Source organism: Dromaius novaehollandiae, chromosome 3 (assembly GCF_036370855.1).
Source record: "Dromaius novaehollandiae isolate bDroNov1 chromosome 3, bDroNov1.hap1, whole genome shotgun sequence".
Classification (NCBI taxonomy): Eukaryota; Metazoa; Chordata; class Aves; order Casuariiformes; family Dromaiidae; genus Dromaius; species Dromaius novaehollandiae.
The window spans coordinates 13,282,785-13,294,035 of NC_088100.1; the positions used below are offsets into that span (position 1 = coordinate 13,282,785).

An 11,251-nucleotide genomic window follows, 5' to 3' on the forward strand; every position below is an offset into this window, starting at 1 on the left:
TTTTTGAGGAGTTATATATATATATATACACATACACACGTGTATATATACACATATATATACACGCACATACATACATACATATATATATGTCATATGCAAAATGAACCTACTGGTAGAAACAAACTTCTGAAGGGAAGTCAGTTTTCCATTGCTTAATGGAAATCTAGCAAGATCAGATGCCTTTTGGGGAGATACATTCTATTCAAACTGCAGTTATTGGGCTGAACAGGTCAGAACTAGAAAAATCTACCAGTTTCCAATATTTAAGCCTCATTAGACTCCTATTGTTCTCATATTTGTGAATCTATTCACAAAAGATAGACTTGATACTCAGTGGGAACACACTGTAATGGTTTTTAATTAGACATCAGGCATGTAATTGGAAGTGAAAACTCATTTTTCTCTTCTGTCAGATTCACAGTGCCTGTCTGTGACACCGCCCACTCATGGCAAAACGGCCAGGATATCACAGCTGTTGGGACAGGAGCGTGGGTGCACGCACTGTGTGTGAATGGAGAACCCAAAACTACCTGAAAGGGCATTTGCCCAAAAACAATCATGGTAAAGAGGAAGACAACCACCAGCCTCTTAAACAGTATCTAGAGAATTACAAAGAGATTTTTGAAAAAAAGCTTGAAAAAAAAGCATAGAAGAAGCACGAAAATTTGTAACAGGAGGGGAGATGGGGAGGGAAGGAGAGAGAGGTACACTAGTAGAGCAGCAGCTGCCCTGGTTTGGTGCTGCAGAAGACACCCCACAGCACCACAAACCCCTTTTCTGCTGCTTTTCCATGATCGCATTATACCATTGAACCACAGAAGTGCACATTCATGTTGAGTTGTCCACATGAAAATCTTTTCCTAGTTGTTGTTTTGCAAAGCATCACAGGCAAGACAGTTTAGGTAAATAACCTGTAGTGGATACTGGTGTTTATTTAAGAACCAGTGAGATTAGATCTTTTGCCCTACCTGATTACCTCACCCACCCACCAACCACCTGCCAGCATTATGTTCCTGAGGTGTCAGCTTTCCTCCCCAGCAGGGACATCTCTACTGGTCTGGGAAGGCCAAGCAGAAAGTCCTGCTGGTTCCTGCTGCACAGCTGCTTGCAGTTACCAATCTCAGGTGTTACCAGCCAAGACTATTGAGCATCCCCAGCATTCATTTTCACACATCTCCCTGATTTTTATTCTAAGTGGGATCTTCACCTTCTTCTTTTCAGTCCCCCTTCTCCTTTCCAAGACCATGTCTTTCTTCATTTTGGGAACCCTACTTTTCAGCACTTCCAGAACATGAGCCACCAATTTTCCCAGTCTAAACAGAAAAAAAAAATTGCTGAAGCAAATGTTTGGTCTGCCTCCTAGCTGGTGGTTCTGTCTCAATTCCCTACTTAATCAGAGGATCAAGAATATGACAGTTTTGTTTAGTTCAGGAATTGTTATCAATATTTACAACCAGACTGTACCTTTTGTACCTAACAATTAGCAGGCTTTGTTCAATTTCAAACTTCCACCCATCCACAGACGCACCCCCAATTATCTGCAGCTTGCTCCCATTCACCATTTAACCTATTTTTTTTTGCCTCTGACACAAGGAATTGCCTATACCCACCATGCAATAAGTGTGGCTGGTGTTCCTCATTCTCATGTACCTAAATTTGCCAGTTGTCACCTTTAGATTTCATTTTTTTTAAATAGATGACTTTCCCAAAGCAATCCAAATCACTTTATCTAATCCATTTCACCTTGCTTTAGCCTTCAAAAAGTCCGTGACAAAAGTTCAGTTTGAGACTGCACCTTGTTGTCTCTCTGTATGTTTCTATAGCTAAACCACGTGTATAAGCTGCCATTATAGCTTATAGAGACGTACTTAATAAAATTAATGGAGACTAGACAGCTATTCACTCACGCTGCAGTTGACATCTTCACTTGGTCAGCTGAATTTGCCCTAGACTACCGTGTCTGTGTTGATTATATCTTCATTGACTATAATGAGAGCCTAGATGGCTTTTATGCTTGTGGACAAGCTAAATTTAGATTGGCAAGCTAATTTAGATTTGACACCTAAATTTAAATGTCTTGAATTGCATCCTGTCCCACCAGCCTAGTCTATGCTTATTATATCTAATCTTTCTCTAGTCTGGATAGAAATAGGTTCCTCCAGAGGGTGATTCATCCTACTTGGTTGAGGATGAAGATACCATTCTCTCTCTTTCACTTAATTGCATAGAACCTGAAATGATTATCTGAAGCTACATAGTCAATTTTTAGATAATTAAAATTAGGTGAGTTGGATTCCACTCTGTTCTGAAAGCACTGTCCTCTTAATTATTTAATAATTTCTCATTCACTGAATTATTGTCAAATTTTTCAGCAGTAATATATACATACACACACACACACATACACATGCATATATCTATTTCTATATTTCCAGTATTTCTTGTTGTCATTCAGGTAATTCTAGGTTCATTTAACATAATCTGGTATAAACTTCTAAATGTAGACAGACAGGTAGGTCACACAGACTTGAAAGTCTTCTGAATGCAAACACACTTATCCTGAAGATTATTTGTACTCTTGACAAGCATGTTCTGCCCACAGGGATTTGAACAGGGAATCTGCAAATGGTTCTAGTACAAATCCATAGCCATGCAGTTTTTCCATCTTGTATGGTATCCTGATATTAGGAGCCATTTCTATTTTTATTCATGGGACTAGTTAAATGTAAGAGTGAAGGGTTTCATCTTTGAAAATGCCCCTCAATGATTTTCCTATAAATCCTGCAGTGTACAGAGCAAAGCTGTACTAATGATGTCATTTTTATTTGTTCTGATTTTGTTTTGGACACATTTTGCTGTATCCCTTTTCTTAATAGACATCCCACTGGACAGCATTGTTATTTAGAGCAACTATTATACTAAAACAAGACATAAATAATGCCAAATATTGAATGGTCCAGAAGGTGAACAATAGTAAATAAATAGTCACTTCTAAAATGAGGAAGTTTCTGTCCATGTCTTTAAATTCAGGCTAAAATTTATTTTGACTACTGCTCTTAAAGAAGCAAGCAATGTCATCTTAGTTTCTACTTTATTCTTGTATAGGACCTCGAGTTGACATATTTCATTTTAATTAGTATTTTATATCTGCTCTCCTTACTTAAGGAAACATCAGTCCTCTACATACCTAAACAATCTTTTCAGGTTAGCTTAAGGTCAACACCATAAATACAGCAAGGGATGAAGTGCGACCTATATACAGAGCTGGCTCGCTACTGATCAGCAATGTAAGCAGAATTGAATCTTGCTACCCAGGGGCGAGGATTAAAGGCCTGGCCGGAGCTGGGCCTTCCTCCCACGGGTTGAAGAGTGATGACAGAAAGTAAGAGGAATAGGGGTGAGGGACAAAAGAAGGTCCTGAAGAGAGAGGCTTATTTCTTTCTTCTTGTGGGGAGAATGAGAGAGGTAGAAAGAGTGAATCATGTGGCTGGCAACGGTCACAAGGCCCTAGACAGCAATAGCTAGCCTGAGCTTGGGCATGCTGAAGCCTTAAACTTTTTGCTGTACTGCATAGCCTGCTGGTTGAACCTGCCTAGAGCTGGCTGCACCTGCCTGGAGCTGGTCCTCCCAGCATCTACATAGTGAGAAGCTGCCATCAGGGCCAAGTCTTATGTTTCACAAACAAAATACAGTCAATTAAAAATATATATATATTTACACAATAGCATATTTATTCCCATCATAATGGAAAATTAAAGCAAACACTTTCCTGGGGAGATGATTATGTTATTTTGGCAGTAAGGTCTAGTTAGGAAGAGACAAATTTTGTGGTTCCCTGTAGTTTTCAGTTCAAATCACTTCTATGTGAAGACATCAAGGTCTTCCTACTAATCAATTGTAGTTTTAAGTGTCTGTAAATGGATTTGAAACCCAATGTCAAAGATGAATTAACTATTTTGAGAAATAATCTCTAGGTTGGAAATATAAATAACTTTATAAAATATTTTTCAGAACTTAAATATTCAGAAATATGGAATTATCAGTGATTTTTTGAAATTATCCAGTCTATAGTGAAATACATTCCTATTACTTTGAACAGTGAAAAAAAAAAAAGGTTGTGCTGTGAGTCATAAACAAATAATACAATTTCAATGCCAGACACCCACATTTCTGAATTCTGAAATGAATACGAGAACAAAGTAGTAATTTATTTTTAAAAAATATCAACTCATGATTCCTGACCTTTTTTATTCAGAAACCTGGAATTAAATCAAGATTTTTTTTAAGAGCTTTTAAGAGTTATATCTGTGATTCAGTGCAATGTTCCTTGTTGTAGAAACTGGATATTTCAGCTGATTAGTATGAGAACCTTAAGGTCTTCATGTAGAAGTGACTTGAGCTGAGTAGACTTCAGGTGAATAGTTCACATCTGTCATATGCCACTAATGACTGAACTGATCACAGATAATTTTCAGAAGTGATAAACAACTTGTCCTGGCCATCTTGACTGAGAATGAAAAACGAACAAATCTTTTCACTCATAGGCAGATTTATTGTGCTCTAAGGTGGTATGCTCTGGAAAGCATTGAAAATATATTTAAAATAGTAAAATGATTTAATTAATTCTTGTATTTGTAATGGTCTGAGTAGAAGAAAAGGGAGGAGTGAAAGACAAGAAATGTCTGTCAGGTAGCAGTATGTATAACACGTTGCTAGTAGAAAATATCCTAGGTAGCTTTGAACTAGAGTGAGTAGCGTTCTGTAAGCAGATTACCCTAAATCATAGCACAGGCCCTTTGGAAAACATTTTGGACACATGAAGGAGAAGAAGAAGTCTGGGAACAGTCAGCGTGCGACTAAGGACAAATCATGCCTGACCAACCTGATTGCTGTCTACTATAAAATGACTTAATTTGTGTATGAGGGAAGAGCAGGAGATGTCCATTACCTTGAGTTTTTCAAGGCTTTCATCACTGCCTTCCACAGCATTCTCGCATCCAAGCTAGTATGTTATGGTCTGGATGGATGGACAACCAGAGGGGTAAAAAGTGGCTGGGCTCAGAAGGTAGTGGTTAATGAGTCATACTCTGCCTGAAGGCCAGTAACAAGTGGGATACTGCGGTGGTCTATCCTGTAACCAGTCCTGCATAACCTCTTTATCAATGACCTGGAGGAGATGACCAAGTATGCTGTCATTAAGCTTGCAGATGACACTAAATTGGGGGAAACAGTTGATATGCTTAAGGGCTGCCATCCTGAGGGACCTACACAGGCATGGGTTCACAGGAACCCTATGAAATTCAGCAAGGAGAAATACAAAATCCTGTACCAGGGAAGAAATACAAGCTGGGGATGGAGGGGCTCAGGAGCAACTCTGTGGGAAAAGCCCTGGGGGTCTGGGTAGACAGCAAGCTCCACGAGCCAGCCCTGTGCTTGGGCAGCAATGCGGGCTAACAGCATCCCAAGCTACAGAACAGGAGCACAGCTTGAAGATGAGAAAAAGGATTATCCCCTTCTGCTCAGCAGTATCTACAGTGACCACATCTAGATACTACGTCTAGTTTGGAATCCCCTGTACAGGCAAAACCTCGACAAATTGGAGTGAGTTCAGCAAGGGCCTCAGGACAGCTGGGGGCTGGAGCACTCGCCCTGCAAGGAGAGCTGGGAGGGAGCTGGGTTTGTCCTCCTGGGAGAAGGGATGGCTTCAGGGGCACCAAGCAGCAGCATGCTGTGGCTGTGAGGAACTCATCAAGAAGCCAGGCTTTTAAAAATAGCACTTGATGAGAGATCAAGAAACTGTTGGCATAAGTTGAACCAAGAGGGGTTCAGACTGGATATAAGTAAAAACTTTTTCCCAGCGAGGACAGCCAAGCAGTGGGGCAGGTTGCCAAGGGAGGATGTGCACTTTCTATTCTTGGAGGTTTTCAAGACCTGACTGGATAAAGCCCTGAACAACCTGGTCTGATACCATAGCTGACCCTGCTGTGAGCAGGAAATGGACTGTAGATCTCCTGAGGTCTCTTCCAACCCGAATGATCCCATGATACTATGATCCTAGGAACTCATGGCTACATGTTACAGTATACACTGAAGTCTCTGTGGCCATAGCTACACAGTTGTATCTACCCACACTGGTTTAAATATGCTTATCTCCATTTTATTTGTATCTTGATTATGGTGTAATGTATCCAAAGCTCCAATGAAAACAGAGTTGGATGAGAAGATGAAGGTGAAACCCTTCACTTTTTCCATATGTTAATTTTCACTGCTTCTGCCTTAAAAGGGCCTGTAGTCCAAATTTTCCAAATATATGTAAGGATAGAGATTCTATGTGTTCTGGAGGAGACGGAGTAAGTTCATGGAAGAGAAATCTTTTGGGATACTAAATACATAGAAACAGCCTCCATTGCTGGAAGTCCTTGAGCTCAAAAGCAGATGCTGAGAAAACATTAGAGAAAAATGTCATGTCTGCTTGCTTTGTCTGATTGCATCCTCTATATGAATTTGCTTTGGTCACCTATTGGAGGCAGGGTAGACCTTTAGTCTTTGACTCAGGCCATTCTGACAAACATCTTCTAAATAATGAGTGATAATCCTGAAGGAATCTCAATTTTTGCAACACACAACTTGAAAGGTACCAGTGGAAGGGGTAGCATGACTCGGCTGGGATTCCCTTTGAGCTTACTTTGGTTCTGAATGTGTTTGCACATATGTATTATGGACAGAATCCAAATCAGAGTATTCAGTGTTCCCAAGTTTGATTATTTGAAATCCAAAGTTGAGTGCAAACTTGCACAAAGTCTAACATATTTGGACTTAGTTCAGTAAAGTAAAACTGAGTTGTGACTACTGAGGAAGCCCTAGGGCATAAAAGACTATCAAAGTTATATTTCATATGCAAAAAATGTCTGTAAGGTATAGGGAATAGGGAAATGAAAGAGAAAGTCAACCCTTTAAAACACAGAAGGTATTAAAAATCAGTTCTTCTTTTGCTTTTAGCTTGGCAGCTGCCAAGAAAAGAACTTTGCCCAAAAAGAAAAAACATCATTACTCAGCTCCAGCGCTAATACTCTAAATATAAGCTGTCGAATGTTTGGATGCCATTGGACTATTGAGATTGTTATGGTTTGTGTAATGGTTTACGAAATGGTCATTATGACAGAAGATTAAAGGCAAAAGAGATTCTTAACACAGATTGTACAAGCGGTAAAGAGAACCACAGAATTAATGTTACACAGCAATGAGACAAATTCTCCATAGCTAACAAAGCACAGTCTGTTGAAGCTGGGTTTATACTGCATGTGTCAACTAACTTTTATCTGTGAAGATGATAGAGGGCATAAATGAATCTTCCTTTTCATTAGATACTGCTTTCATTTCTATCTTTCCGATGTACAACTATCTTCTTAAAGGTTTTGACTGAAAAAGCCATTCTTTTATTTTTGAAATATTTTACATAATTACTTGGGAATGATGTTAATGAGGCTTAAAGACCTATTTTAGGCATCAGCAGTGCAGTCAGCTTTCAGTACTGCAATGCAGAAACTCAGCCAACAGTGGACTGAATGATAGTCTCTGATTAATTAGTTGAAAAAAGCCTTATCAGCATGATATGTACAGTTCAACAGTTCAAAAGAAGTTCCTTTTCTTCCAGGGTAGTTCTCTGAAGTATATACTAAGTAATATAGAGCTATAGATTAGTTTCTTGGTTGATGTATATCCCTTTGGGCTCTGCTGACTTCACTATGGCGACATGCAGCTTCTTCAGGCTGGAAATATAGATCAGGCTTCTGCTCTGATATGTGTCTCACAGATATAGATTATACATGGTTTTCTATTAAGGCAGCTTACCCTGTACTCAACTGTTGTGGTATTTTTTTGGTTGCAACTATAAACATGTGCTGCATATGTTGAATTTCTTTTTTTTTTTGTAGGGGTTGCTTTCATTAAATTCTGGAAGACATCTTAATCTTTGGGCTGTTTTTTTTTTTCTTCTAGGGATCTACTACTTTTGAGGAAGAAAAGGACTAATCTGCAATATTAAAGAGGAACAAATCACGTGAGTGTGGCATATAACTGAATTATCTGCAGAAAATATTAGCAATAGATGCAGTTTTGGATAACATACTTTGCTCTTGTCTTCAAGAAAGATCTTTGGACTGATCTGAATTCTGGGAACTTACAGCTCATCTTTCTAGTGGCTGGCATTATGGAATATTTCAATAGGAGTTAAGGATAAGAGTTCTCTTAAATGGAAGTGAATGCATGACATTTATCTCAACTAAACTTATCTGTCTTAAAATTAAATGCCTGGATTAACGCTGTTGTCTAAGTTTCATCTGCAATCTAGGAAAACTGAGGAACGTTTCCAGAGCATGATCCAGCCTTTTTTAAGAGGTAGGATGGATTGCTCTGTAGAGGTTTTATAACTCCCAAAGCACCCAGATGAAACTTAGGCTAGACTGGACACCTAACTTTTAGGTGATTAAAGCTAAATGAAGAGAACCTGTCTGTAAGGTCTCTTCTCCTCCGTGGACCTTTAAAAATTCTGCTTAAAACATGCAAGGCTTTAATGCTGCCCATTCTGTTTTCTAGTTTGTCTAATGCTAGCATCCAGTGCGAGGTTAACAGAAGACTTCTGCATGCTGTGTGTGAAGATGGAAGCACACTTTAGTGTGCTTGGGGACTGAGTATAAAAGCATGAGGCTTCTCAGGTCAGTTTTCCATGTTGAGAAAGTAATCTTAAATGTGTGTGTATTTTAAGTGGAAGTTGTTTTGCTTGAATTCACATATATTTCTTAGACAAGGGGGAGTGAAACCCCCTATGCAAATAACCCGTTGGTTAAGGAGTGTCAGCCTAATTCCAGAGCCTACTTCCTTATTCTGTCTCAGGAACAAATTCCAGCCAAAGACTAATTTTGTGATTACTTTCATGGTCTTACTGTTCATAAACTTGCATAGCAAAACTCAAAATACCATACAAGCCTGAACATTAATTTTCATATTGCATGTATAAATACTGTACTAGCTGACAAATGCATACTGTGCTTATGATTTATTCAGCTGAGCCAAAAGGGGGCAAGGATCACTGCAGGACTGGGTGTCACCATCTTTGCACTTGGATATTCGGGGGCAGGTTTTGTTGAATACGTCCAGCATCTTACAAGCATGGCAGGACTCAGAGCATAGAATAGTCCTTTTAGACATCTGTTTGGCAGTTATTCATATGTCTTGCTCAAAGTAGGGAATGGTCTAAGAACCCCTTCTGCAGCTCTCATATGAGATGATTCACTGTATGCAAAGAGATGATTCACATGAGTTAAAGGCCTACACAGTATAAGTCAGAGCTGTAGAACGGCCTGAAAAAAAGTTCATTTTGCTCGGCAGGCAAATGAATAGCAAGTCTTATGTGTGCAGCTCTTGGGACACTCATATTTCTGTGCCACAAATACCTTCATTAAAGATTAATCATATCTCGTAGCAAAACTGCAGGTCTTCTGGCTCCTATCACAGGAGAATTTCCCAGTGTCTTTAAAGGAAATTTTGCTGTAAATGTATGCATAATCTTTAGCAGACAGTCTTACAGCCTTTTCAGTTATTTTACATCTTGACATTTTCAGCCTAAAGCTGAATTGTATCTTTTATGTGCAAACATCCTTACACCTTTATGTATTTCTGGAAACAAGTCAAGTCATTCAGTATAAATTTTGACCCATCACATCCCCCCTCCCATGTTTACATCTTTCTATCTGCTTTAATTTGCTACTTCATTTCATAATATTATTTTTGCAAGTAAGTAGTTGCTATAGTTGCCATGGTATTGTTTATTTTGCAGTAAGATGGCTAAAGAGGATTGTGAATGGTGGGCAAGAGGTTACTAAACAGCTTTAGAAGGTATATGCCTAAGTCAGATAACTTATTTTAAGTACCTCAATAAGGCGTTACCCCTAAGAAGTATGTAATTGGCTCTAGAAGATTGTTTTCAAACACCTCAGCTCTATGGGAAAGAGACAGAGTCTCCTGAAAAACAAATCATAATACCCCTGGAAGATACCTACCTTTTTCCATTGACTGACTATGGACACTTTGCATTGCTGAAGTGTGTTTATTGTTTTTTTTTTTATACTGAGTGAGGACCATCTGGATTCAATCGATGAGAAACTGTTGAGTCTGTGATCTGGCAGATGTCTAACTTAAACCCACACAATTGACACAACTATTCACTGGGGATGTAAAGTGCTGAATTTTTTTTGAGGGTAAATATTTTACAAAGAAAAAAGTCACCCTTTGTATCACATGGTAGTGGACCAGCAGATATGCTCAGTTTGAGCTGGAAATCTGGGTTCTGCAGCCTCCCCTATCTGAGAAGGCTAGGATCACATCCAAGGAGAGTGTTTTAGCTATCAGTACAAAAGCAAGATTGGAAAGGTAATAATTATCTTTATTTCATGGCCAAGGGAGGAATCATGGTGGATCCAGCTGGGCAGAAAATGAGCAGAAGATAGGCTGACTCTGTAGCCTATTTATGAAAATTCTTCCAGGCTATGTTGAGGGAGAAGATGGAGTTCATCGTAGTATGAGAATGCATATAATGTGCTTATCATACATAAGAATTGTTTCTCTCCATATCACAGCTTAGATAAAAGCCGATTAATTATCTTCAGAGATCAGGACATCTTTATGTTAATTGATGGAGGAATATAGACCTAGTATGGAACTTTTTTTCATTAAAAATGGAGGTAGGTACCTATTCATTTTAGGGAGCTACTTAATGCATGTAATTGGGCAGTATGGACGACTTCGAGGGCTGAGATTTAAGAACATGCTTTACTTTAATTTCAATATTTCAGTATTTCAGATTTCAGTAATATTACAAAGCTACAGTTGAAGAACCTCTGTTGTTCAGTGCCCTGTTATAACAAGCAATGCACCTTACAAGGAAGTCTGCAGCAGGCAGCTCTCTGTTGAGACATTGTGTTGGAACTCTGTATGAAACACAGAAGCAAAGATCTCAACTACAGCATACTGTTTCTTGGTTTAGTGATGTCCAGAGACAGATTATTTCCAAGGTTTCTTGCTGTACATCTGGTTAAATTAGGTACAGAGTGATATTATTTGCTTTACGAAATATATTTCTGGATTACTATATGAGTAATGTTTACAACAAGGCACGATCTTATTTGAATCTCCACTAATTAATAACTTGGGAGTCATTAAATATTTTAATGAGACGTAATCCACCGTTATC

General features: G+C 38.8%; 1 long non-coding RNA gene across 1 annotated transcript; it reads left to right on the forward strand.

Annotated features, from left to right (window-relative positions):
• Positions 1-7,923: 7,923 nt before the first annotated feature.
• On the forward strand, positions 7,924-10,738 carry LOC112981541 (uncharacterized). The gene is made up of 3 exons (XR_003258739.2): positions 7,924-8,062; positions 8,599-8,717; positions 10,638-10,738. It is a non-coding gene; the product is annotated as an uncharacterized LOC112981541 (long non-coding RNA).
• The last annotated feature ends 513 nt before the right edge of the window (positions 10,739-11,251 follow it).